Source organism: Gorilla gorilla, chromosome X (assembly GCF_029281585.2).
Source record: "Gorilla gorilla gorilla isolate KB3781 chromosome X, NHGRI_mGorGor1-v2.1_pri, whole genome shotgun sequence".
Taxonomy (NCBI): domain Eukaryota; kingdom Metazoa; phylum Chordata; class Mammalia; order Primates; family Hominidae; genus Gorilla; species Gorilla gorilla.
This window is the reverse complement of record NC_073247.2, coordinates 47,474,665-47,501,615: the sequence shown is the minus strand read 5'-3', so window position 1 is coordinate 47,501,615 and position 26,951 is coordinate 47,474,665. Positions and strand designations below refer to the sequence as shown.

Here is a 26,951-nt window from a genome sequence, read left to right as displayed (position 1 = left end):
GATCCACATGCCTTGGCCTCCCAAAGTGTTGGGATTACAGGCATGAGCCACTGCACCCGGCTCACCATTCTTTACTCTAGACTACATGCTATTCAAAGAGAGCATGGATAGGAAAGCACAAGGTGGGGGTGAAAATTCCATAGAACTGCTCCACAGCTGGAAATTGCATTACCAGAGGTAGCCATTGTATAAAGATCCAGTCCTGGGCAGCACAAAAATAACACTAGATGCTACACAAGTGATGTCACATATGCTAGAAGACAAATACATCTTGTGTCTCACTCTAATAGGGAGGGCTTCACACAATTTTCTGTGAGTGTGTGGTTGAACATGCATATATGTGTGTGTTTTAACAAAACTGGCTTTGTCTTAAAGTATTCATCTTCCTAGACCAATCATGAGCTATTATATACTCTAAATAGAATAAAGTATTATTTGCAAATGTCATCTAAATGTTATTGAAAGCGTTCACTATGTATATCAAATATCATGGAATGTTTAGAGTTCAATATGGCTCATACGTTTAAAACATAAAATCTGTTTTTTCACACTGTATGTTTTCAAAAAATATAAATTTTAGATAATCTAACGGTTTTCACACACTTAATAACTTTTCATCCTACTTTATCATTCTCCTTTACAGAAAAGGCAAGCACTTGTTTGAATTCATTGTGCTAAAAGTACTTTATACCAGGGAAAAATATTTTTAATTAAAAATTTAAATGCTTTAAAACTTACAGAAAATTTGCAAGAATAGTACAAAAATAGTACAAGAAAAGTCATTTACCCATATTTATCAATTTGTAACACTGTCTCATTTATCATTTTTTCTCTCTACCATATATACATATTTTCTACCATTTGAGAGTAAGCTGCATATGTTGTGACCCTGTACCCCTAAATATTTCAGTGTGTATTGACTAAAAAAAGGAATATATATATATATATATATATTTTTTTTTTTTTTTTGAGACAGAGTCTGGCTCTGTTGCCCAGGCTGGAGTGCAATGGTGATCTCAGCTCACTGCAAACTCCACCTCCCGGGTTCAAGGGATTCTCCCAGCCTCAGCCTCCTGAGTAGCTGGGATTACAGGCGCCCAACACCACACCCGGCTATTTTTTGTATTTTTAGTAGAGACAGGGTTTCGCCATGTTGGCCAGGCTGGCCTCGATCTCCTGACCTCAGGTGATCTGCCTGCCTCGGCCTCCCAAAGTGCTGGGATTACAGGCGTGAGCCACCGCGCCTGGCCAGAAAACACATTATTTTATTTAACCACTGTCAATGAGCAAATCAGGAAATTTAACATTAATACAATATTATCTAATTATACAATAACTATCCCTATTTAAACTGAACAATCATTCCAATAATGTCTTTATACCATTTTGTTTCCACTCCAAACTCCAATGTCAGACAACTCTGTCCTGGGATCTCCCACAGTGGGGATCCATTGGCAGCTTTTAGTACTGGCTGAATAAGCAATAAAGTCCTAGGCCATCTGTGAGCAGCTCTTGCAAAGGAGAAATAAATAAAGGTCTGGCTGGAGAGGAGAGGTACTTTGGACTGGGGAGATGGGAGGGCAACTCACAACCAAAGACCACAAAGGAAAGTAAGCCCCTCCCTCTCCCAACTCTTCCTATCTCCCAAAAGTTTAAGGAAATAAAATCCCAATCTGAGTTAATTGGTGAAAATCCAGATAAGATGGAGTGGAACAGGCAGAAATGTGAACACTGAGAGGTAAACCTAGGCAAATTCGTCCTCGAGAGAGGAGGGAAAAAAGAGTGGGGAAGACCAACAGAGAACCCCCGCAGCATCTCGGTGGAGTTGGGGCGTTTTTGCCTGCTTCTTTTTTAACTGGGGTGTGGAAGGCGTCGCATTTTTTACACAGCCACATGGCTCTCGCCTCAAATGATAACAAATACCCAAAATAGCGTTACGTGTTACTGCAGAATAGGAGGAATGGCCACGGGGGAGGGAGAGGACGTGGGCTGTCGCTTTAGGTTTGGCGGCCAGGGATGGGGAGGGAAGAGGGGTGGACGCCAGAGAGGTGGTTGGAGCCTCAGGATCCGAGAAGGGCCTGGACGCAGTGGGACGGGCCAGGGCAGGGGACGCGGAGAGGTGGGGACAGGTGGTGACTCTCCTGGCAGTAGGGCGCAAGGCAGTCCGGGGCGGGAGGCAGGGGTCGCGGTGCGCCGGGCCCTCACCGCTGCTGAGCGTGGACTCGCAGTGCCAGATGTCCAAGCTGGCGGGTTTCCGGCAGGACTCCCACAACGACAGGTAGTACTGGTGGTCAGCTGTGACCCAGGCCGGGCTCAGCACCGCCCCCAGATCCAGATACAGCGTCAGGAAGATGCACAACAGCCCGACCAGCTTCAAGGGGGGTCAACACCGACACGCGCACCTCCTCCATGCCGCTGCCCGCCGAAGCCATTCCTGGGCGCCGCTGCCGCCCGAGGACGCCAGGCGGGTCCGGGGAGCCAGGAGCCCGACCTCCCGAGGGGAGAAGCCACCGAGCCCCCACGCACTGGGACTCGCTCCCTCGGGGCTCTGCGCGCCCCCTGCCGCGCGACCAAGGTGGGTCTGCGGAGGCCGCCGGCCGGGTGGGGGTCGTCGGCAGCCGCAGCGACGTCGATTCCACCCCTGACCTTCGCCGCCGGCCCCGCGCCCGCTCCGCCCCGCTCGACCGGGCTCGCTCCGTCCCGGCCCCTCCCCAGGCTGCGGGAGGTGGTGCCGAACAGGGAGGGGCGGAGGGCCAGCACCCGGTGACTTCGGCTCCTGCTCCCAGGGCCCGAGGCTCGCGCGAATCCCGCCCCTACCGCGGCCCTGGCCCGCGGAGGGAGCCCGGTGCCACCCCGCGCCCCCGACTGGCGGCGCGCGGCAGTTCCTTGAAGACGCTAGGTACCCAGCCGCGCTGGCTCCAAGTCACCTAGCTTTCTCCTCCTTGCCCCGTCAGGAGCATTTCCGTTTTCATTGTATTAGTTTTAGGTGAGCAGCAAGATGTTTTGATGTACATATCCATAGTGAAATAATTACCACAGGTAAGCAATTTTACGTATCCATAACCATCCATCCATATTTACCTTTGTTTGTGATAAGAGCATCTAAAATAAACTCTTAGTAAAATTTCAGTATACAATATTGTTAAGTATAGTACTCCTGCTGTGCATTAGATCTCAGACTTATTTATTTAACCCAAGTAACTGTAAGTTGTACCTTTGACCTACACATCCCCATTTCCTCCTTGCGCTAAGTATTTGACTCTTTTTTTTTTTTTTTTTTTTTAACAAAAAAGATTCCACATACCAGATCAGGCAGTATTTTTCTTCTTGTGTCTGTCTTATTTCACTTGGCAAACTGTCTTCCATCTTTATCCATGTTGTTACAAATGGCAGTATCTTTTATTTTAAGGTTAATATTCCATTATATATCTACCACAATTTATCCATTCAACTGCCCACTCACACTACACTCAGGTTGTTCCCATATCTTGGCTACTGTGAATAATGCTCATCATGGGAGCACAGATACCTTTTGAGTATACACACAGAAGAGGGATTTCTGGATCTTAAGGTAGTTATATTTTTAAGTTTTTGAGGAACCTGCATACTGTTTTCCATAATAGCGATACCAATTTAGATTCTCATCAAGAGTGTACAACAGTTCCCTCTTCTCCACACCCTTGAAAACCCTTGTTATCTCTTGACTTTTTGATAATATCCATCCTAACAGGTATGAGATGATATTTAATTGTGCTTTTGATTCACATTTATCTGATGATTAATAAAGTTGAGCATCTTTTCATACAGTTATTGGCCATTTTTATGCCTTCTTTGGAAAAAGTCTATTCAGGTCCTTTGCCCATTCTTTAATTATATTATGATTTTGCTATATAATTTTGTGAGTTCTGAAGGGGCTAAAAGGAAAAATGTCTCCTTTGACCTCTGAAGGTTCACTGAAAATTAACTGACAAAGAGCAGATTAATAGGAGAAAAGACATAGAAAATTTATTAATATGCACATGTGTGCATGGGACTCATACAAAATATGAAAATCTCAAAGACAGGGCCAGATAGTTGACATTTTTATACCACCTTGAGGTAACAGAAGAATAGGGGCTTAAAGCATGGCAAGACCATGCTTCAAGATTATGGGAGGGAGAGAGAAATAAAGGCAAGGGGTAAAGGCAATCTTGTCAGGTAGATGAAATCTCAAAGGCAACAGCTCTCAGAAAGAATAGGTAGCAGCTTGTGGTTGAGTTAATTATTTCCAGATCTGGATAAGGGGTAGGGCCTCAAAGAAAGCCTGGCTATTTATTTTGCTAATGTAGCAATGCATATATACTCCACAAATGACAGCTTTTCAGAGCTATTCCTGTCTGCAGGTCCTCTGAATAGCCAAATTTGCCTGAATTTCAAAATATGCCAAAAAAGTATATTTTGAGGAAAATAGTTTTAGTTTCCTTTTAGTTGCTTATATATTTTGGATATTAACCCCTTATTAGATATATGGTTCACAAGTAATTTCTCTCAATCTATTAGCTGCCTTTTCAATTTGTTAATGGTTTTATTTGCTGTGGAGAAGCTTTTTAGTTTGATATAGTCCTAGTTATTTATTTTTGCTTTTGCCTGTGCTTTTGGTGTGATATCCAAAAAGTCACTGCCAAGGCCAATATCACATAGCTTCCCCGTCCCCTTTGTTTTAAAGAGTTTTACATTTCAGGTCTTATATTTAGGCATTTAATCCATTTTGAGTTGATTTTTGTATATGGTGTAGGATAAGAGACCAGTTTCATTGTTCTTTGTGTGGATATCCAGTTTTCCCAGCACCATTTATTGGAGAGACTACTCTTTCCACCTTGTGTATTCTTAGTGGCCTTGTAGAAAATTACTTGACCATATGTACTGTTAAAAGAAAAACTGTAGCTGAATTAAATTTAAGAGTTTAATTGAGCAAAGAATGATTTACAAATCAGGCAGCCTCCTGAGCCAGAGAAGACTCAGAGACTCCAGTGCAGCCACATGGTAGAAGAAGATTTATGGACAGAAAAAGGAAAAGACATACAGCAAATGGAAGTGAGGTACAGAAACAGTGGGGTTGGTTACAGTTTGGCATTTGCCTTATTTGAACATAGTTTGAACAGTTGGCCATCGTTGATTGGCCAAAACTCAGTGATTGGCACAAGAGTAGGCTACAGTCTATATATAACTCCATTTAGGTTATAGTTCATGATGTACAGAGAAACCTTTAGGCTGAACTTAGAATATATAAGGAGGTAGCTTTAGGCTAAACTTGATTTAACAATTCCCCCCATTTTTTCATCCTCTCAATTGTGAGAGATTTACCAAAACTTTAGTCATTGATGTCACTATCACCATAGTAAATGTACTTACTTGGTTTTGAAACCCACTGGGAAATAGCAGAACTGCGGGTTTTGTAAGGTGGAAAAAAGGTCTTAACGTTATTACTATTATTATTTTTGTAAGGTTTGGAGTAGAGAATACCTTCTTATGCTGCAGGAGAGAAACAAAACATGGTCTGTTCTAAAAATCTTCTGTGTTTCCTTAAAGTCTTAGTTTGATTATGTCACATTTAGCATAAATGACACCATTTTGGTTTGGTCTGGTCTGTTGGGGCAAACAATGGGCTCCCATAATTTGTTTTAAAATTCCCCCCTTTTGGTCAGATTCTCATGGTGAGAGTGTGACCAAAACTTAGGGCCTTAGTGCCACTCTCAGTTACCATCATTTGGGATTTCTGGTCTCAGCATGTCATTCGTGGGTTACAGTGCCTTTTTGGTCACATATTTCTTTCAGCTCTTGTCGCTCCAGTTAAAGAGAGACCATCTGACATTTTAGAGATGGCTGCATGGAAGTATTTAAAACTTTTGAGAGAATACAGTGTACCAGGGAGACTACTATTAAGACTATCAGGAGAATAACACCAAGAGTTTGGAGTCTGCAAAATTTTTCACAAATAAACTATACCCCATGAGTGCACACAATATACCCCCCCTTTCACTTCTATCATTCATAGAGGCATCAGGTTATCCATATATAAGACTGGCTGCAAAATTTTTCACAAATAAACTATACCCCATGAGTGCACACAATATACCCCCCCTTTCACTTCTATCATTCATAGAGGCATAAGCAAGGGAAAAATATTCAAAGATAAGAGTCTCATGATACTAGAGAAGTCTTTATCTGTGATGTTGGGATAAAGCTGTCTACATCAAGGATGCCACCTTCTTCTGAGGAGAGAAGCTTCCCTGGTTAGCTTTACCTTAAGGTTTCCAATGTGTTTATAGTTCCAAGAGTAAGGAGGGACCCCTCTAAGTTGTGAGATTATGAACCCAAGGTTCAAGGTCCAGAAGTTTTGCTGCAGTGTGGATGGCAAGGGTAGTCTTTCAATGATATTCTTAGAAGGTCTAATCTTCATGTTCTATATTGTGAAGAGGTTAATTGCTCTCAGTCAGTGAACCATTAAAATCTTTCTTTACCTGGTGAAGAGACACTTTGGTATAATGAGCTACTGTTATAACATTAGCCTTCTTGCATGGGAACGTTTTGTACAACCAGAAAACATGCACTGAAAATGACAATTAAATGAAATCCCTTTAGAAGTGTTTAAATAGCCCATCAGATAGTAGAATGTACCTGAAATTTTTATTTGTCTTCCCAAGAATATGGGTTTGACAAACCAAACATTGGTCATAAACTATTTTAGCAACTTAGAAGTCACCATACCAATATATATATTTAATTTGGATTTAGAACTTTTAATAACCATAGCTTTAAGGACTTAAGAAGGACAAGATAGCCATCCTGGTTTTCCATGAGTCTATGCTTAACGATAGACTTGTGTCTTCTTGAATACCAGTTGTTTCTCCAATTTAGGTGCATAGCACTGATAACTGATGGGTTATCATAGGTAATTTTACTTAGACTATGGAGTTCATTCAAATTGTATATCTAAACATTTTCAATACTGGCAGATTTAGCATGGAAACCTGCAAAATATTTTCTTGATATTAATTTTTGTTCTGCTTGGGTGAGCAGTTTTATATACTAGTCAGTCTCTTCATTAAAGTTCTGGGAATTCTTACCCAGTCCAAATGATATGATTCTAAAGTGATTAGACCTGTACTAAGGAGTGCTTCTCAGGGTCCTTTCCATCCTTTCCTGAACCTCCTTACAGACATCGTATTCTTGGATGTTGCATGCTTGTGAAGTTTTCAGAAACTGCATCAGAATCAAGCAGTTAACTATGGAAATGGCTTTAGATAGTCACAGTTAAAGACACAATTGACAAGGAAATGTGGTTATTTCTGTGGTCTACAGTAACTTACCCATAATTATGATTGATAGCATATACTCAGACATATTAGAATTTTAGGAATTCCATACAATTTTTGAACATATATTAATAACATTCATTAAAATATAGGCTGAATAAAGTTAAACATTATTTCTTATTTGGCAATGCTTTGCATGTAACTTAACATGTCAAATAATCCTGTTAACCTCTCTTTTGGATGCTTCAGGGGCCCTCTGTAGCATCCCAAAGTTAGAGGTCAAAAAAGACTTATTTTTGAAGTAGAAATTTGATTTGGTATTGGTTACAGCTCAGGGTTTGCCTTATTTGAATATAATTTGAACAGTTGGCCACGGTTGATTGGCCAAAACTCAGTGATTGGCACAAGAGTAGGCTACAGTCTATATACAACCCATTTAAGTTATACTTCATGATGTATAGAGAAACTTTTAGGCTGACCTTAAAATATGTAAGGAGGCTGCTTTAGGCTAAATTTGATTTAATAATACTTGGTTTTATAGAAAGAAACTTCTAAAATTTGTACATGTAAAAGAAAATAAAATTTCAGGACTCCCTAAATTAATTATGCCAAGAGGGAATGCTTTTCATTCACCCGACCTTGTTGAAGCTGATGGGGGTCTCTGTCAAAGCTCCTCTCAGGTTTTCAGTTGCCCTGATTTCAGTTTGAGATTGAAACTTTATTCAAGCAACCCAATTCCATGCTCAATGGAGCTGGAATTGATGCTCTGATTTTAAGGTAGGAGTTTCCTCAAGAGGAGTCTTTTGAGAAAACTCCTACTTTAAAGCAGAGCTTTAATTCTAGGGATTCTGTGGACTGCATATTTGTTGTTTTCATTTTTCTCTGCAGTAAAGGTTTTGTTTGTCTTATTTCTTAGGGTTTGAAACCTTTTCACTCACTTGAAATTTGGTCAAGGAGAAAACAGGTTTTCTTTGAAGAGAGAAAATGAAATTTTTGTGGCTTAAATGAAAAATTTGTAATCTTTAAAACTGGCCAGATTCTGAAGCTTGGCTCGGTGGTCAAATCTGCACTTTCATCTGGAGTAACCAAAATTCCTCCCACTAGATCTTTTTGGTCATTCAAAGGGAAAATCTAATTTGCATTTGTACTTCTAAAGGAGACATCCAACTTTAGAAACTTCAGGTGAATTCATGTACAATACTTATGGTGCCACCTCCTGTCAATATCTAGAAAAATGGTTTTAAAGCACAAAGACCCCTAACTACAACAGCCTAAATAGGATATCTTTGAAACATTTAAAATAGTTTATCTGCATGCTCTAATAATAAAAATAAAGCTGGCTTTAAAATAAAACCAAAATAACTGGGAGAGCAATTTTTCAATGTTACTTAGAGGCTTCTAAAAGAGTTTTTGATAAAGAAATTTCTTTGCAAGAGGAAATCAAGATTGTCTAAAGTTATTTCAAATGAAAAAAGACTTCAGAGACTTTCTCCATTTTGCCTCCAACTGCTCCTCCTCCTTGTACCCCTGTCATTTGAATTCATCCCTTTCTGCTTGTTCCCTCAGCTCCCATAAGCTCTTCGGCAGAGATTTTTGAAATTCCACAATGCAAACTTTTTTTTTTCTCTTGTCAAAAGAGGGTAAACGTCTTTAAATTTGGAGGAGAGAAAACAAATGGAACAACTACAGAATGAGAAGAAAACTACTGAGATTATAAAATACAGATCCAACAAAGTTTTTCTTCTAAACCATAACTAATAAATGACATGGATGATTTATTGACCCAATATCAGAGAATACCCTTTAAATGTCCTGCTGGACTTCACAGTCCTTTGGAGATGTAAATCTGATCCTGTCTTTGAAATGGTAACATCTAGGTAATTAGCTAAACAACCTTCCAATTGAGCTCACATCTGAAACAAGTTAAAATCCTTTAAAATGCTTAAACTGCCTGCTTCTATTCCCTGCAACATTGACAAAAGAGCACCTCGCCCTGTGGCCTAGTGGCTAAGATTCTGTGCTTTCTGGACTGGGGCCCAGGTTCCATTCTCTTTCAGATTAAACCAAACCCAGAACAATGACAACAACAAATACTGGCAAGGATGTGCAGCAACAAGAGCTCTTGTTTTTTTGCTGATGGTAATGCAAAGTAGTACATCCAATTTTGAAGACACTTTGGCAGTTCCTTACAAAACTAAACATACTCCTACCATATGATCCAGCAATGACTCTCCTTGGTGTTTACACAAATAAGTTGAAAACTTATGTCCACACAAAAACTGGCAGTTGAATGTTTATAGCTTTATTCATAATTGGCAAAACTTGGAAGCAACCAAGATATCCTTCAGAAGGTGGATGGTTAAATGAATTGGTACATCCAGACAATGGACTATTTATTATCCAGTGCTATCAAAAAATGAGCTATCAAGCCATGAAAATACACAGAGGAAACTTAAATGCATATTACTAAGTGAAAGCCAATTCTGAGAAGCTATATACTGAATGATTCCAACTTTATGACATTCTGGAAAAGGCAAAACTATGGAGATTGTAAAAGTTTCATTGGCTGCCAGGGGTTGGGACTGGGGAGGGATGAATAGGTGGAACACAGAGGAGTTTTTTTAGGGCAGTGAAACTACTTTGTATGGTACTATAATGATGGATACATGTCATTCATTAAACATTTTCCCAAACCCATAAAATGTACAACACTGTATTAGTCTGTTTTTGTTGCTATAATGGATACCTGAGACTGAGTAATTTATAAAGAAAAGAGGTTTATTTGGCCTATGGTTTTTGTGCTCTACCCAAAACATAGTATGGGCATCTGCTTCTGGTGAGGGATTCAGAAAGCTTACAATCATGGTGGAAGGTGAAAGGGAGCCAGCGCATCATATGGTGAGAGAGGGAGTGAGAGAAGTGCAGAGGTGCTAAAGCTGTTTTAAACAACCAGATCTCATGCAAATTCATTACTGCGGGGTGGGGGGGGGGGCGGATACCGAGCCATTCATGAGAGACCCGCTCTCATGACTCAAACACCTCCCACCAGACCCCACCTACAACTTTGGAGATTACATTTCAATATGAGATTTGGAGGGAACAAACATCCAAAGTATATCAAACACCAAGAGTGAACTCTCATGTAAACTATGGACTTTAGGTGATAATAATGTGTCAGTGTGGGTTTATCAGTTATAGTAAATGTACCTCTCTGGTGGGGGATGTTGAAAATGGAGTAGGCTATGCAAATGTAGGGGCAGGGAGTATATGGAACTCTATTTTTTTCTGCTCAATTTTGCTGAAACCTAAAGCTGTTCTAAAATTGTAAAAAGTGGATTGTCATTTATTCATGAAAGCTATTATGGCACTTTCATCAGTGGACTCTTGTTCAAAGGAAATATCAGTGGCATATGTCACAAAGTTTTTGGAAATATGCCCGTACTCCCAGGAGGTCTCATTTCACTTGGAAGAACAAGGGCTGATAGTTTGAGTGGGAAGTTAAACACACAGACACATAAATACACAATGGTAAAGTTGAAGCCCTAGACCAGGGTATCCTTGTGTCTCATAAAGTATCCAAACCACCAAAGAACTCACCTCAGTTTGGAACAAGTAACATTAGATCTCACAGAACCAGAGAGTTCAACTATGACTCCATGTGGCAACAACACAATGGTGTTAGAACTGGACTTTCTAGCTCTTTGTGTGGCTAGGTTTTGGGGGAAGAACTGATTTTTTTGTGTGGAGTAAACTCTCCTTTTCTTGGTTAATGAAAGCTAAAAGGCCTTAAAAGGGGGAAAGTGGACATACTGCTAATCAGGATGCATGAAGTTCTAAGCAATCAAATTTGAAGAGATGAAAAAGAAGTGACCTCGTTTACATACCAAGCTATTGAAAAAGATTACAGACATTAAACCAGATTTTATAAAATATTGTTAGATGGGATATAAAGTGACCTAGTTATCTTTCCAAGAAAAGAAATAAATGCAGCTAGTATTGCTTTGTTATATACTGAGGAGTGAAGTTGTGAGTCGTAAAGTATGATCTTATTTACTTTTATTGGACAATACTAACTTAGTTTGGGCCACTCTATCAAAAATACCATAAATTGCATAGCTTAAACGACAGAAATTTATTTTTCACAGTTCTGGAGGCTGGAAGTCTGAGATCAGGTTGTCGGCATGGTTGGGTTCTGGTGAGGGCCCTCTTCCTGGTTTACAGACTGAAGCAGTAGCTTCTATACATCTTTACATTGTATCTTCTTATGTCCTTACATGGCAGAGAACAGAGAGAGAGAGGAAGCAGGTTAACTCATGTTTTAAAAATAAATATGCTAATCTCTAGCTAGGACTTCCACTACTATGTTGAATAACAGTGATGACATGGACATCCTTGTAGTGTTCCAGATCTTATAGGAAAGGCTGTTTTTTCCACATTCATGTTCAGGCATAAAAAAATGAGATCCAGTCGTTTGCAACAACATGGATGGAACTGGAGATCACTATGTTAAGTGAAAAAAGCCAGGCACAGAAAGACAAATATTACATGTCCTCTCTTATTTGTGGGATCTAAAAATCAAAACAGTTGATCTCATGGACATAGAGAGTAGAAGGTTGGTTACCAGAGGCTGGGAAGGGTGGTGGAGAACTGGGTGGGGAGGTGGGGATGGTTAATGGGTACAAAAAAAATAGAAAGAATAAATAAGATCTACTATTTGTAGCACAATAGGGTGACTATAGTCAATAATAACTTAATTATACTTTTAAAAATAACTGAAAGAGTGTAATTGGATTGTTTTAACTCAAAGGATAAATGCATGAGGGGATAGATAACCCATTCTCAATGGTGTGATTATCATGCCTTGCATACCTGCATCAAAATATCCCATGTACTCCATAAATGTATACATCTATTATGTACCCACAAAAATTAGAAAGAAAAAAAGGAAAAAAATACTTATCTCATTACCACCCAAAGGAACCATCTCTAAATGCCATAATATTGGGGATTAGGGTTTTAACATATGAATTTTTGGAGAGGCACATTCAGTTTTCCAAGTTATATTTCTATCAGCACTGTGTGAAATAGAGCTTGTCATTGCTCCATCTCTTCATGAACACTTGGTGTTTTCCAAATGTTTAACTTTTACAGGTTTTGTGAATGTTTAGCGTCTGTTCTGATATATTGGGACTAGTCAACTAACATAACAGTGATTTTGTAATATCACCTTTTCTCTGTTTACTAAAGATAGCCACTATTGTGGCCTTGTTCCAATTTTACAGGACTTCATACTATTTAAGGAATGTCAGCTACTGACTCGGTAAGGAAATATTAAATTATTTTGATGCATGTTAATTTGAATATTCCCAGCTTGAGGAACCATTGCCAGAAGATGGCATAAATGTACTACATTGGAAAGTGAATAAATATTTAGATGCTTTCCTGGTTAAGTAGTACAGAAAGTGCTTTATAATATACAATCTAGTTTTAATTTTTCTACCCCACTTACGTTCTCAAAAGCTTTTGCACTCTAGAAGCTAAATTTTTGTAAAACTCAAAATACGTTATTTTCATCTACATTAAAGCCAATAAATACAAGAATTTTTAAGAGGTAAAAGATTTAACTATTTAAGTCTAGAGTTGAGAATCTGGGATCTGGAAATAATAAAATCCTTATTTCAGTTGATAATTTTTCAAAATGAAATACCTATTTTTAAATTTCCACTTGTTGTAAATTTATACTTGTAAACAATATTGAATAACATGCTAAACATGAAAAAGTACCTATAGGAACTTTCTTTTTTTTTTAATGTGATTATTACTTTACTTGGCAGCAAACAATGTTTAAAAGTACAATTAAACAATAAATATCAATATAACCAAAAGTTGTTATTAAATTATATTGAAAATACAAAAAAGATAAATGCTCATGGTTTTATTAAAAATGTAAAAGGGAGTAACATCCAAATTGACTACTGAAGAGATTCAGTAGATAATGTCTAAAATAGAAGTAAAACTAAGAAGCAATTTTTTTTTTTTTTGGAACACAGAGTTTTAGTTTTTTTATTATTATTATACTTTAAGTTTTATAGTCAAATGTTAGTTGTCATAGCATTGATTTCCCACTGCTTTGTTATCTCAAATGAAAAACTCCAAATTTAGTATATGAAACGACTCATTCAGTGTTTCAAATGCTTTATTCAGTCTCAATAAAAATTATATTACAGAAAAAAAAGAAATAGCTATTTTTTCTTGCTGCTTTAAAAGAAATAAATGTTGGTAAATGTTATTAACATTTAACAAGTGATTAATAGCACTGCCTTTTCCATAATAATTTATTATGATAAGTACTTTATTATGTTCAAGAGACATGTAAATAATTCTTTGCAATGCCATTTATAAATGTCTTATAACAGGTTGATAGAATTATTTAGTGCCTGCTTGAAACATGAAAAAGGTAAAAACAAGCCTCCTAATAATTGAATCTAATAAATCTGTGTTGTCATTAATCACATTTCTTAAATCATTTCTAAATGTTACCTCAAATTAAAATGCAACTGCCATTTCTCATTCAGTTTTGAACTCAAATAGGAATATAACAAATCTGTAGCACTCAATCTGGAGTAAGCATCATGACATCGAATTGTTAGGTGCTGTGGTGGCAGTTTCCTGAGAATAACCTGTCATCAAAGCCTAGAAAATTCTGTTATTAATTTAGGCAGATTCTGAGTAAGGGATGTAAAGAAGAAGTTTATGACATATGTTTTTATATAACCTTTCAAACTGATTTACTGATACTAAAACTGACTTAAAAATGGATGTCATCTATTATTGGAAAACTGGAAATTTCTATCCATATGTGGCATTTTTGTCCCATCTGAACTTTTGATAAAAATTTGATCTAAATTCTGCCATTACAGATCCATGGAATATAATAACCACTTCTAGAAACTGAGATGAGGAGAAATTTTTTACTGATCTCTCCTGAGGTAAAGTCTCAAATGACTTATAATAATTATAACAATCTCAGTGAGGTCTAATAGTGTTCTCTGAATCCTGACTACACCATTATGTATGTATTATCATTTGTTTATCACCATAGATTCTGTCTCCCAGACTGGACCATGAACTCGTTACAGTATTACAGTAATATGTCTTCGATTTCATTTTAGCAGTAATAAATATTACTGCCTATTTGTGAAAACCCCTATGTAAACGTTGTAGAGATACTAATCACACAATGACTCAACGTATTCCTCTCCTGAAAATCATCATTTTCAGATTAATTTATTATTATTATATTAACATATATTATATATTATATTATATTGAAAGATATTTTAAAGATCCTTTATATAAATGAATAAAATACTACTGTGCAGTAACTGACATTAGTAGTTGGTAGTAACTAACATCAGTAAATTATTTATCTCTGCCTTTTTAAAAATGTTGTTAGAAATGGATTGACTTTAATTGAATAGTTGACACCAGCACAAGTGGATCTTTCTGTTTCAGAATTTAAAATATCAACCGTTACTTTCTAGAGTGAGGTAGAACCTAATGCATAAACACCAACTATCAATCAATGACTTTACACTTCACTATCCCACATGATGTGGTAAAAATGATGAACAGGGCCATACTTGGAGGAGGGGTAGGGTAAAGGAAATGGCCCAAAGATGAGGTTGGCAGGTGCCAAAGCATTCTAACCCACCAAATTACCACGACTTTCTTGGGTGTCTGCAATGTAAAGTACATCATGGTAGGTGCTAGATAAAAATAAATATAAGATGTGTTGTTGCCTGCCCTCAAGAGCTTATCATTCAAATGGAAGTAAAACTCTCCTCTATAAGTACACAACCAACCAGTCTCACACAGAGACAAAAAGGGACCTCTCTTACAATAATTTTAAATAAGTACTATGAAGAATAATGCAAAGTCCTTAAATTAGAATTTCCTGAAAGAAGAAATGAAAATAATTATACTTTATTTATATTTATTAAATAATGTATTAAAGGTTAAGAATTAGATTGGAATATTGCCACATTACAATAGAGATTTTTGAATCTTTGTAATTAATGGATCTTTGTAATAAATATGAATGGCTGCTGATAGCAGTAAGTGAAAACCACATGGGAAACTTTTTAGTGAATGGGTGAAGGTGGGAACACCTAAACCTATTGATTAATCACAAAAAGAAAAGCAACCCCTTTTTACATGCCTTCAGATATGGTGCAAGAAAGAAAATAAAACTCAACTATGTGCATTTTTGCCAAAAATAATATAAAACCTAATCGCTTAGTCTATTATTTTATGGTAAGCGCAGGAGACAAAGAAACATAGGAATGCAATCAGCAAAATCTAATGTATAGAAAATGTTCCAGGAAAAATGGTCCAGGTTCTTCAATAAATAAATTGAAGAATGAAAGTGAGAGAGGAAACCTACAAAAAATATTGTAGAGATATTAAATAAAAGTAATCCAACCAAACTGGAAATTTGATTAGTGGCTAAATATTTGATGGTATACAGTGATTATTGTTATTTGAGATTATAATGATATTGTGGTTATGTTTTTTAAAATAGTAATCTCTTAAAGATGCACTGTAAAGTATTCACAGAAGTTTTAAGATGTCTGGGGTTTGTTTCAAAATAATTACATAGTTGGAGAAATAGATAAAGCGATATTGGCCATTTGTTGAAGCTATTTGATGGAAATACGAATGTTCATTATGTTACTATATCTATTTTGGCATATGTTTAAAATGTTTGTAATAAAAGAGGTTAAAAATAAAAAGTTACGCTATTAATATTCATTTAAAATGCAATTTTATTAGGAGGAAAACCCTCTGGCTATATTTCTAATTTCAAGGATATCTGCATATATAGCCACAAACAGAATACAAAGATAAGAAAAGTAAAATAGGAAAAGGATGTGATCCTCATTTCATCTGAGTATTTCACTGGAGAGAGTTATTTTATGTTTTTAACTTTGGAAATAACGTATAGTGAAAAAATTGCGAAGTACTTTGTAAAATATTAATCTGAACTTTAGTAATATGCAACTTATTTTTGTCAAAAAGAAAGCATTGTTATCATCAAACACTTTTAAGTTCCAGTCAATTGATGGGATGGCCTACTAAAATATTTGCCTTTGAGGGACATATGCACTAAAAATGTTTGATGCATAAGCAAGTACGTATACATCTGTATAAATTATTGTGGCTTTGCCACATTCAGTAGTCTTTTTCCATGTTCAATTTATAAAAACATTTTTAGTTTTTTTGAATAGTATATAACAACAACTCTATGATAGAAATAATAGTCGGTCAATAGTTGGAGATATTAAGTGTATGTTGAATGAAGAAAATTATTTAAATAAATAAATGATTGTACATTTATAGATTCTTACGATATTTCAAAAACCTGACAATCTTAAAGATCATTTTATTATTTGTAACTTGGTGGAGATTTAAATGGTGCATATTATATCTATTGGCACATCTCAAATGTATGTACAATAATTTAATAAAAACAAAAAATTTCAAAAGTAAAATAAAGGCTAAAGACTTGCAAGATCTAAGGCCATGTAAGAACATAGTGAAAAGATGGCAGTTTACAAGCCAGGAGGAAAGGCCTCACCAGACACAAAACCTGCTGACACATTGACCTTGGACTTCTAGTCCCAGAATTGTGAGAAAATATATTTCTGTTGTTTAAATCTCCCAGTCTGTGGCATTTTGGTTTTGGCAGCCCTACCAGACTAATATAGTCCCTGTAAAGGAATAAACATGAATCTTACCTTGCACCAACAATGGAGCAACACAATGTTTTTTCATTGTTTAGAACACTTTGCCTTATCTTATTCACAAGTTCTCCATCTGCACACACATGTACACATCTTTCTTCAATAGTAATGTTTAATTAATTATGCACAGGCTTTCCAATGGCTAATTGCAGATTAGTTCACCAAGCTCAGAGGGGAGGGGCTTCATACTTGCATAGTACTGGTCTCTTTCTTCTAAGAAGAAAAGGGAAGGACAAGAAGAGTCTAGGCTTCACTACAGCATTCCCACATGCCATTTAAAAATACTTAACTTGTGTTCACCTTCAAATCTCTCATTATAAATCACATACACATGCAAGTTGTCAGTTAATTGTCAGTGGTAAATGTTAATGTTCTAATAAACTAGATATTAGCTAATGTAGTGAGTGGTATCATGTAGGTTTTCACCATTATAAGGCATACTTAACAGTTTAGAAAATCAACGACATATTAAACAAAGGTTAGTGCTCCTGGAAGAATTCCTTGATAAACAGTTGTTATCTGACAGATTATAACTAATTTTTCTGCTTCCAGAAAGATAGAACATGTTCTCCTGCCTTAGTAACTATTGACAGTTTGTGCATAGGGGAAAAAAATCACACACAAATATGCAGAAACACAACTTTCGTCAATGAAACTGCACATTTATAGATGGGAAGGTAAGAAGATGTGGGGCAGGGGACTAAAGTCCAGGCCTGATGCTTGTTTCCCTTTGTGTTCTCCAAAGACAAGACATTGTTTTGACTTAGGATAAATATATGAAAGGCGAGGAGCAGTGTGACATATTTGGGAGTTTTATTTAAATGCGAGTTTGCTGTCCCCAGCAGTCAGGAATGGTACTAATCTGGTGGAAGGACTCTTCATGCTGTGGCTATTTACTTAACGTTGCTATTTACAAATATCTTCTTGGAGCTGCCAGATAGAGGAATGCAGATTCACAGAAGACTTAGTGGCAGCAATTCCCAGGGAGGATCATCTGTGTTCTGTCAAAATAAATTCCCTTACCTGAGCTTTTGGACACTCAAGCTCATCAAAAAATAATTGGGAAATATTTAGTAGGAAAAGAAATAGAAAATAACACCATTCTGACTGAACATTCTTGAAAGAATGGGTTATAGCCTGTATTTAAGTGTGTGCTATTTTAATTGGAATTTCCTATTTCACACCCCAAGTCCTTTCATTAAGCACATCCCTATAGGTCTTATCCTTTATGCATAAACTTCATTTTGTTTACTTTTCCCTATTCACTACTATGTGTTCTACAGCAAAAAGTTATTAGCATAAGTGCATAACTTGTTAATGTACCACAGGGACAAAGTTATGGTAAATTCTTTGTAAAAGGATAAAAGCGATATAGTATAATGTAGGGTTAAGGATGTTCCACAGAAAGACAGGAAACCTGCTTTCCTCTTTTGAATTTGTGATTAATCTATTGGGCAACCACTGGAAATTATAAACATCCCTGCACCCAGAGGTTCTTATTTGTAGAATGAGGAAATTGGATGAGATCTTGCTTAGTGTACCATTATATTCTCTAGTGTATCATTATATTCCAGCAATTACGGCACAACTTCTACATTGTAACCACAATGCTGAGCATTATTCTGTTTCATCCAATTAAACAGCATTGTCCTGTTTGATTCTCATCACACCCTTGCAAGGTAGGTATCTTCATCCCTATGTCACTAAAGAGCAAAGGCTTTGAGAAAATAAGGAGAGTGCTAAACACAGCCTGCAAGTTGCCGGGTTGATCCTCTGTATTCTAATGAGTGTATGTGCTCTTCACCTGGACCAAAACTTTATTAATGGGCACAGCTACTTTTTGTTATCAAAGTTGTCCCTCTAGAATACTGGATTTCAAGTACCTAAGAGATGGGCAAACTATATGATTATATCTAGGTGTTGGAGTACAAGTTGATTAACAACCACTTCCCTGAGTTCCCAGACCTTATTAGTTGTTGCCCTATACACACTCCCTCACCAACAAATGATCCAGCAACTAAGGGGGAATGCCTAACACAATCTTCTAGGACTTTATCCAGTTTTGGGACCAGTCTTCATAAACAGAGTCATGGTGCCACTTTCCAAGTACAATAACAGACGTATGTACAGGGAAACTCACCCACAAGGCAGGCTGAGAAAAGATGCAGCCAGGGTCCACATAGCCCTTTCACAGTTTCATTGTCAATAAAAAAAGTAAATGTGGCATAGAAGGGCTATAGACAACAGCAGTTTCTGACTTGAAAGTCTGCTGAGTAAGCTCTTTATGAATCGCTTCTTGAGATTTGGTGATTTCTACTTGGGTTTCTGAGATCAGAGACATTATGATGGTGTCAAGCTCCTGGAAAGAAGTAGAGTGGTGGGTTGTTGAAGTTCCTGACCTATTCTTTCTAAAAATGACAAAAGATTACCATACATGGTCAATGGACAAATGGCCAAATGGTCTCTGATAGGCTTTCTTTAATGGCCTGTACAACTCACTTGATGTTTGTTGCTCCAAAGGCAAATATTTTCTTAACTTGTAACTAAGGCCTGTATTCCAGTGACTGGTGCCTACTGCCCAACATCAGGGAGCTCTAGTGCAGCATTTGAACGTAACAGCACCACAGGTTAAATGAAAACTTATTTCTCTACAAGACCATCTTGAAATAAACTGTTCCCCTTCGTTATTCGAGTTAGAATCAGGTGGGCTTATAAATAAAAGTAAATTGTGCTTTATTTTTTGTCTGTGCTAAGTGAGAAGTACCTTGACACGTCTATCAGCTTTCAAACACGATGACATTGCTTCAGATTTTCTATATGTACAAACAGGTTTGTCCACATGAGTCTTAGTGAGTGTGTTTGTTTTTCAGTTGCTTGTAGTAGCTGAGCATAAGTGGATATACTGTATTTTCTCTGTAAACTATGTAAGGGAGATCTCTCTGAAGACTGGCACTGGGGTGTTACTGTGGGTAGTGGCAGATACATCAAAGAAAGGACTTTGATTTCACGTAAGAAATCTGTTCCCTGAGAACAACTTGCAGATGGTTCTTCATCCACTCACTGCTCAATGAATATAAACTGGCCGAATTTCCTCAGGGACAGGTGGGCTTAATTGGCTGCTTCTAAAGCCCATATTTCTTTGCGAGACTCTAAAGGAGAAATTGAACTTTGGTGAACCAGGGGCTTCATTCTTCACTGTTCAGGCTGTTTCTCTAAGTTGTTTCGGTACTGTTGGTTGAGATGGAAAGGTGCATGCCTGACTGCTGGTGAGTTTTATTGAACTGAGTGATCCTGGCATTTGTATTAGGATTTGGAAGTTACCTGCTCCTTGTGAAGATGAGTTTCAAAGTGCTTCTGTGCTACTTTCACAGTATAGATCAGGGAAAGATCTGTTTTCGTTCTCTCTTAGTGCTGACTACCATTTCTGAGTCAAGCGATTCCTCTGAAAAAATATGATTCAGTAAGTCTTCATTTTTTTTAGAGCTTTTTCATTGGACAGTTGTCAAAAATCTACTGCAGAATGATGAAATCGACCCAATATTTGACAGCTCAGAGGTTCTAGTTATGTTCTGGGAATTCAACAACCCGAGAGACTATATCACTTTTTGCTAGATAGAACCTTTCAGAATCGGTTGAGACCCCCTTATCCTTATTTTGTTATATAAGGGAAAATTAACTACTATAGACTATGAGCATGATGTATAAACCAAGATGAAAATAGACAATAAAGCCAAAATTCTGATGCCAGTTTGTTGATTTACTCTTTCTTCATAGAGCCCCTTCAATTTTAATTCTATAAATAAAGTTCAGAAATATTAACCACAGGTTAAGATGGTAGCATCTTTTTCATGTTTCCTTTCATGTCAAAACAGACACCATGTCTAGGAGGCAAGAATTCTCATATTTAACTGAGGATTCTCATTAATAATACTATAATACGTCACCCTCTACAAAGCATTCCAATATGCATTATCTCCCTTGATCTTTACAACAATGTTTCAAGCAATAAATTCTACGGGAATTTAATTTTGTTTGATAGATTCAGATCCGGGAGGGCTTCCAAAAAAAGGTAGAATTTGAGTTTACTCTAGTGAGAGGAAGCATAACCTCTGCGTATGTGTTTCTCTGTGGGAAGATAGCATCTCTCTACATCCCATGGGTGTAGCCCCAGATACTGCTATCAATACCAATGCAGGTGCTCAGACTGTGCCTTGTCATGCCCTTTTACCCTTTCTCCTTATGGACATGCCATGACCTTATCTTTTACTACCATGACCACTACTCCGAGGGCCTCTTCTCAAATGGCTCAACAAGAAGGCAGAGGGGTAGGATGGGGCACTGTCTAAACTGGGAGTCTAGAGACTTAAATTCTAACCCTAATTTTGAGATAGTTTGACGTTTGACTAATATCATCTGTTAAATGACAAGGTAGGTGGATGACAAGAAGATCCTTTGAGTTTGGATTGTAATCCCAAAAAACACAATCCCAGATGCCAAATCCAGAATGCTAAAATCCTGAAAGATCAGTGTTCTTAAAGTCTAAATTCCTAAAGTCTACAATCCCTAACTTCTAAAATCCTGAAAAATCACAATCACAAATTGATTGCATAATGTCAGGTGAAACTATTATTTTGTTATTGTCTTTTTTTTTTTTTTTTGAGATGGAGTTTCACTCTGCCGCCCTGGTTGGAGTGCAGTGGCACGATCTTGGATCACTTGCAACCTCTGTCTCCTAGATTCAAGTGATCCTCCCACCTCATTCTCCCTAGTACCTGAGACTACAGGTGCAGAGCCCCCATGCCCAGCTAATTTTTGTATGTTTAGTAGAGACGGAGTTCCACCATATGGCCAGGCTGGTCTCGCACTCCTGACCTCAAGTGATCTACACACCTTGGCACCTTGGCACCCTCTTACTGTCTTTATCCAGAATAAAATGAATTTCAATTGAATCCCCAAACCATAATGACAGATTTGGAATTAGGTGCAATTAAAGTTTCTAAAAATGAATTTCAAGGTGTTTCCAATAAAGTTTGTTTTTTTTCCCATTCACCCGAGTGTATTTGACAGAAAATTAAGAAGAATCAATTGGCCATGAAGTACGGCAATGAGGAAAACTTTAGTTTGAAAATGTGTCATTTACCTGCATTGGCATTCTTCCCAGTTGATGGCATTCTGGGAGCTTTTAATGAATTAAAGCTCCATGCAGTTGCCTGAAGAAGTCAGCAAAGTTACTGACTGGTTCAGAAACAAGTATGTGCATGGTAAGATAAGAAGATACTTACACAACAGTGTCCCATTCAGTTACCAGCATTGTTTCTATCAAATTTGTAGTCTGCATATGAGTGCCCAGGGAATGGGTTCCTTTCCTTTCCTCTCCTCTCCTCACCTCTCCCCTCCCCTCCTCTCCTCTCCTCTTCTCTCCTCTCCTTTCCTTTCCTTTCTCTCTCTTTTCCTTCCTTCTGTCTTTCTTTCTTTCTCTTCCTTTCTTTCTTCTTCCATCCTTTCCTTTCCTTCCTTCCCTTTCCCCTTCCTCTTTTCTTTTCTCTCTTTCTTTCCTCTCTTTCTCTTTCTTTCTTTCTTTCTTCTTTCTTTCTGTTTCTCCTTCCCTTCCCTTCCCTTTCTTTCTCCTTCCTTCCTTCCTTCCCTTCCCTTCCATTCCTTCCCTTCCTTCCCTTCCTTCCCTTCTTTCTGTTTTTGAGACAGTCTTACTCTGTAACCCAAGCTGGAGTACAGTGGCACGATCTAGGCTCAGTGCAATCTCAGCTCACTGCAACCTCTACCTCTCGAGGTCAAGCGATTCTAGTGCCTCAGCATCCCAAGTAGCTGGGATTACAGAAGTGTGCCACCATGCCTGGCTAATTTTTGTATTTTTAGTAGAGACAAGTTTTGCCATGTTGGCCAGGCTGTTCTCGAAATGCTGACCTCAAGTGACATGATGCAATACCTTAAAATATAGTTAGTGATCATAAAAATTGGCCAGAACCTCTGGACTATCTTTGAATAATAGTCTATAATCTATGCCTGTAGTACACGTTTTCATATCTTTTTTTTTTTTGTTACTTTTTGGTTGTCATTTGTTTTTTAGGTTTTTTCACTATTTTAAATTGTCAGCATTATTTTTTTTTTACAATTCTTTATGCTATGTATTTTTATCTTTGCATCATTTTAAACACTGCAGGTATACATTGTGTAAAGACTTTTAGAGAGTTCTAATTTGCTTTATGCATTTTTTGAAATGTGACTCCATGAAAGTGTATTATCACAACATTGACTTTGTATGTAAGCATTGTACGTGTACATAAAATCTTCTAGCCAGGCGCGGTGGCTCATGCCTGTAATCCCAGCACTTTGGGAGGCTGAGGCGGGCGGATCACCTGATGTCAGGAGTTCAAGACCAGCCTGGCCAACATGGTGAAACCCCGTCTCTACTAAAAATACAAAAAATTAGCGGCGGTGGTGGCACGCGCCTGTAATTCCAACTACTCCGGGGGCTGAGGCAGGAGAATCACTTGAACCCGGGAGGTGGAGGTTGCAGTGAGCCGAGATTGCGCCATTGCACTTCAGCCCAGGCAGCAAGGGTGAAATTCCATCACAAAACACACACACACACACACACACACACACACACACACACACACACACACACACACAAAATTCCATCACAAAACACACACACACACACACACACACACACACACACACACCAAACAAACAAACAAAAAACTTCCTCAATAAGTGAGGAGATATTTTTTGTACATCTGCATTTGTGAAAGATAAATTTCTCTGGTTCTTGGTTCTTTGGGTGATTAACTCAGGGTTGATGCAGTGGTGACTCATTGCAGTTTTTTTAAAATCAATCTTGTCAAAAGACAGGTTGTCTGTTGTAGTTCAGGTGATTGCAGTTATACAGCTGGGTACACACAATTACAAATCACAGTGATATGTGCTAATAAGTTTCCCTTTTTGACATATTACTTTATGAATATGGTTCATTTGCTCACAGCTAGTATACCTGTGTGTTAATATACCTGGGTGTTTAGGCTTGCAAAAATATATATATGTTATTATTGTCTCTTTTATTATGTAAACTGTCCTATGACATGTTCTGTCCTGTGTTATAAATTTCTCAATAAATCCCCCTTTAAAAATGTAAATAAATATATTTTAAAGAGTTTTTAAAAATTATTTCTTTCATAATTATATTTTCAAGATTTTGATCTTTTGGGATTTAAATATTTGGGATTATGGCACTCAAGATTGTGCCTTTTTGGATTATAATTGGCTCTTCAGGGACTTGCAACAACAGAAAACCTTACCACACCTGAAGGGGAGAGGCATTTTGGCAACCAGTTGAGAGGGGGAGCCTTGCCAGAGAAGTCACTGGTAAGAGCTATAGTTGTGGAGGGGCACAGTGACTGCCACAACTGCCCAAGTCTGAAAGAGGTTTGAGGAATAAATTCCGCAACCTCACTTTCTTCCTGCCCTCCATGCTCTTGCTGGTGCCTCCCATCAGCCAAACCCAACAGGAGCCAGAGAGCAGAGGAGCCCCTGATGAACACTGCAAGATGGAGCCTTCTGGGGCACAGAGAAGAGCAGAGAAAAGCTGTTGGTAGAACTGGAGAAGATGGAACATAACCCTCACAGGCCCCAAGTCATGATTTGGTGGTTCTTTTTGCAAGTGACAGGCTCTATCTTCTGTTTGTTTGTTTGTTTATTTATTTAAACAGCCTATATTCCCACCTCTATTTGGAAATGATCCCTAGCAATCTGCTGATGGAGCAGCCCATTTCACATAACAGCCAGTTTCTCTACAATAGCTGATAAACATTGCACTTTATTTGGTGACTAGTTGAACTTTATAAAGTCAGGTTTAGAAACTAGTGCCGTATTTTTTTGGAGAGAATAAAGTTATATCAGTAATGTAGCATTGGTAGTTCTTTAAAAATAGGTGATATTAGCAAAATTATAACTTGAGTAACACGTGTTAAGGGTTGATGAACTTATAATGGGAAACATTTAAGTGGTTGGGAGTTTACAAGTATTGCAAATGAAAGCATGAGCAGTAAATATTCCTGATTTTGATCTTTATAAGAATCAATATATTTGTATTTATTGGGGAGTTTGTGTGTATGTATGTGTGTGTGTGCATGTGTCCAGACTAATGAGTCCTATCTTATTCCAAATAATAGACAAAATGTAATCAAATGCTTATGAAGCAAAATACCATGTTATACACTCTCATAAGTTTTGTTTGCTTATATTGGACCTAATGGAGCTGCTTCAGCAGGGCGATGGATGATTTTCTGTACCTAACTCGTGGGACCACTTGCTCTGATTTTTCATTTTGTTACTATCCCAGTAAGCTGTTGACATACCCAGGTCTCTAAAGTTCTAAGAAGAATGCAGAAGGGTAAAATGAGTCTGCAATGCCACATCAGATGTATCTTTAGGTCTGATATTAAATACACTTGAGAGTAAATTTCAAGTGAAGAAATAATATTATCTACAAATTCTGTGTTTTAGGATCTGTGCTCTTTTATTTCATTTAATTAATTTCTGATATGAATTTGCTTTATAACCCTATAACTCAGTACATTTCCTCAAGCTTTGAAATGCCCTGTGTCTTTAAGCCTGTATTTTTAGAATTTAACAAATCATATTAAGTGGCTCCTATGTACAAGCCCTTCCAAGGGACCTGCATGGCATGCTTGGGAGTGGTTCCATCTGTAGTCAGAGATGAGGACGCAGTTGACATTTGGATTCTTATGTGGGTTCCCTGGGAGTGTCATGCAGGGAGGAGCTGCACAGCTTCCAAACCGAAAGCCAGAAAATGAATATAGATGTGCAGTCCATGAACCTACATTTGAGGAAGCCGCACAACGAGGTCACTGTGAAAGGACAGAAAACAAAGGGCATGTCATGAGGTCATCGTGGTGGAGAAGGGGTTCAAAGGATAAGCCTCGGGTCTCCTATTCCTCACTCCTCACCGGAAATTGCATCAACCTCAAGATGCTGTGGTTTTAGACCTTATGCAAGCGGCATACAGGAGAGTCCAGGGTGGCTGCATTCGTGAATAACTAGTGAGTGAAAACAGAGGAGGAAAAAGGCGGGTACCTTCTACATAGGTCCTTAACAATTATGATCCAGTAGGCTGCTGAGATGTTATTTAACCCCACTCTACTCAATGCAGTAAGCACTGGTGATTCCAGGGCAGATGTCCCTATTCCCAAATACCTTTCATGTAAAATATCTCCAGCCTTCCCTTACAGCTTCTTACCCCACATTTTGCTGCCTATATAAAGTCCTGCATTATTATCTCCAGTAAAGAAGAGTACTTGAAGGTTCCTACTAACATGTAACGATGTCAACCCACATGGAGTCACAGATTAGCATCCGTTCAGATCTGGTACATAGGTGGTTTATTGATTAGTGAGGCACTCATACCATCTAGAGAGAAGAGGACACAAGGCAGGGTCACTTCCTTTGGAATGGGAAGCAGGATATTTCACTCAGGTTCAGAGTAGCCAGGAGAATAAAGGACCTGACCCTCAAGGGTTGGGTGAGATGCTAGGAGAAGGGACAGAGGGGATCCTTGGTGGAATGAGACTCCCCAGAACCTCACTTGGGCCCGGCTCTTCCACAGTGATGTAGCTCACAGGGAGGCAGTCTAGCAGGGGTGTCCTTCTGAAGCAGAGGCAGTAAAAGGCAAACAAGTTGTATTTAACCTTGTCTCTGAGCCAGTAGGGATTTCTTACTTCTTTCCTTTTTCATTTCGTTTGATTTTGTTTCTCTTGTGTTCTTTTGTGATGAGAGTCTCCCCTCTCCACTCAGGAGGGATTTGAAAATTCAC

General features: G+C 38.0%; 1 protein-coding gene across 1 annotated transcript in view; it reads left to right on the top strand.

Moving 5' to 3' along the window:
• The window catches only part of LOC115932055 (uncharacterized), a 171,957-nt gene that overhangs the window by 26,222 nt on the left and 118,784 nt on the right, over window positions 1-26,951 (top strand). The window lies entirely within an intron of this gene.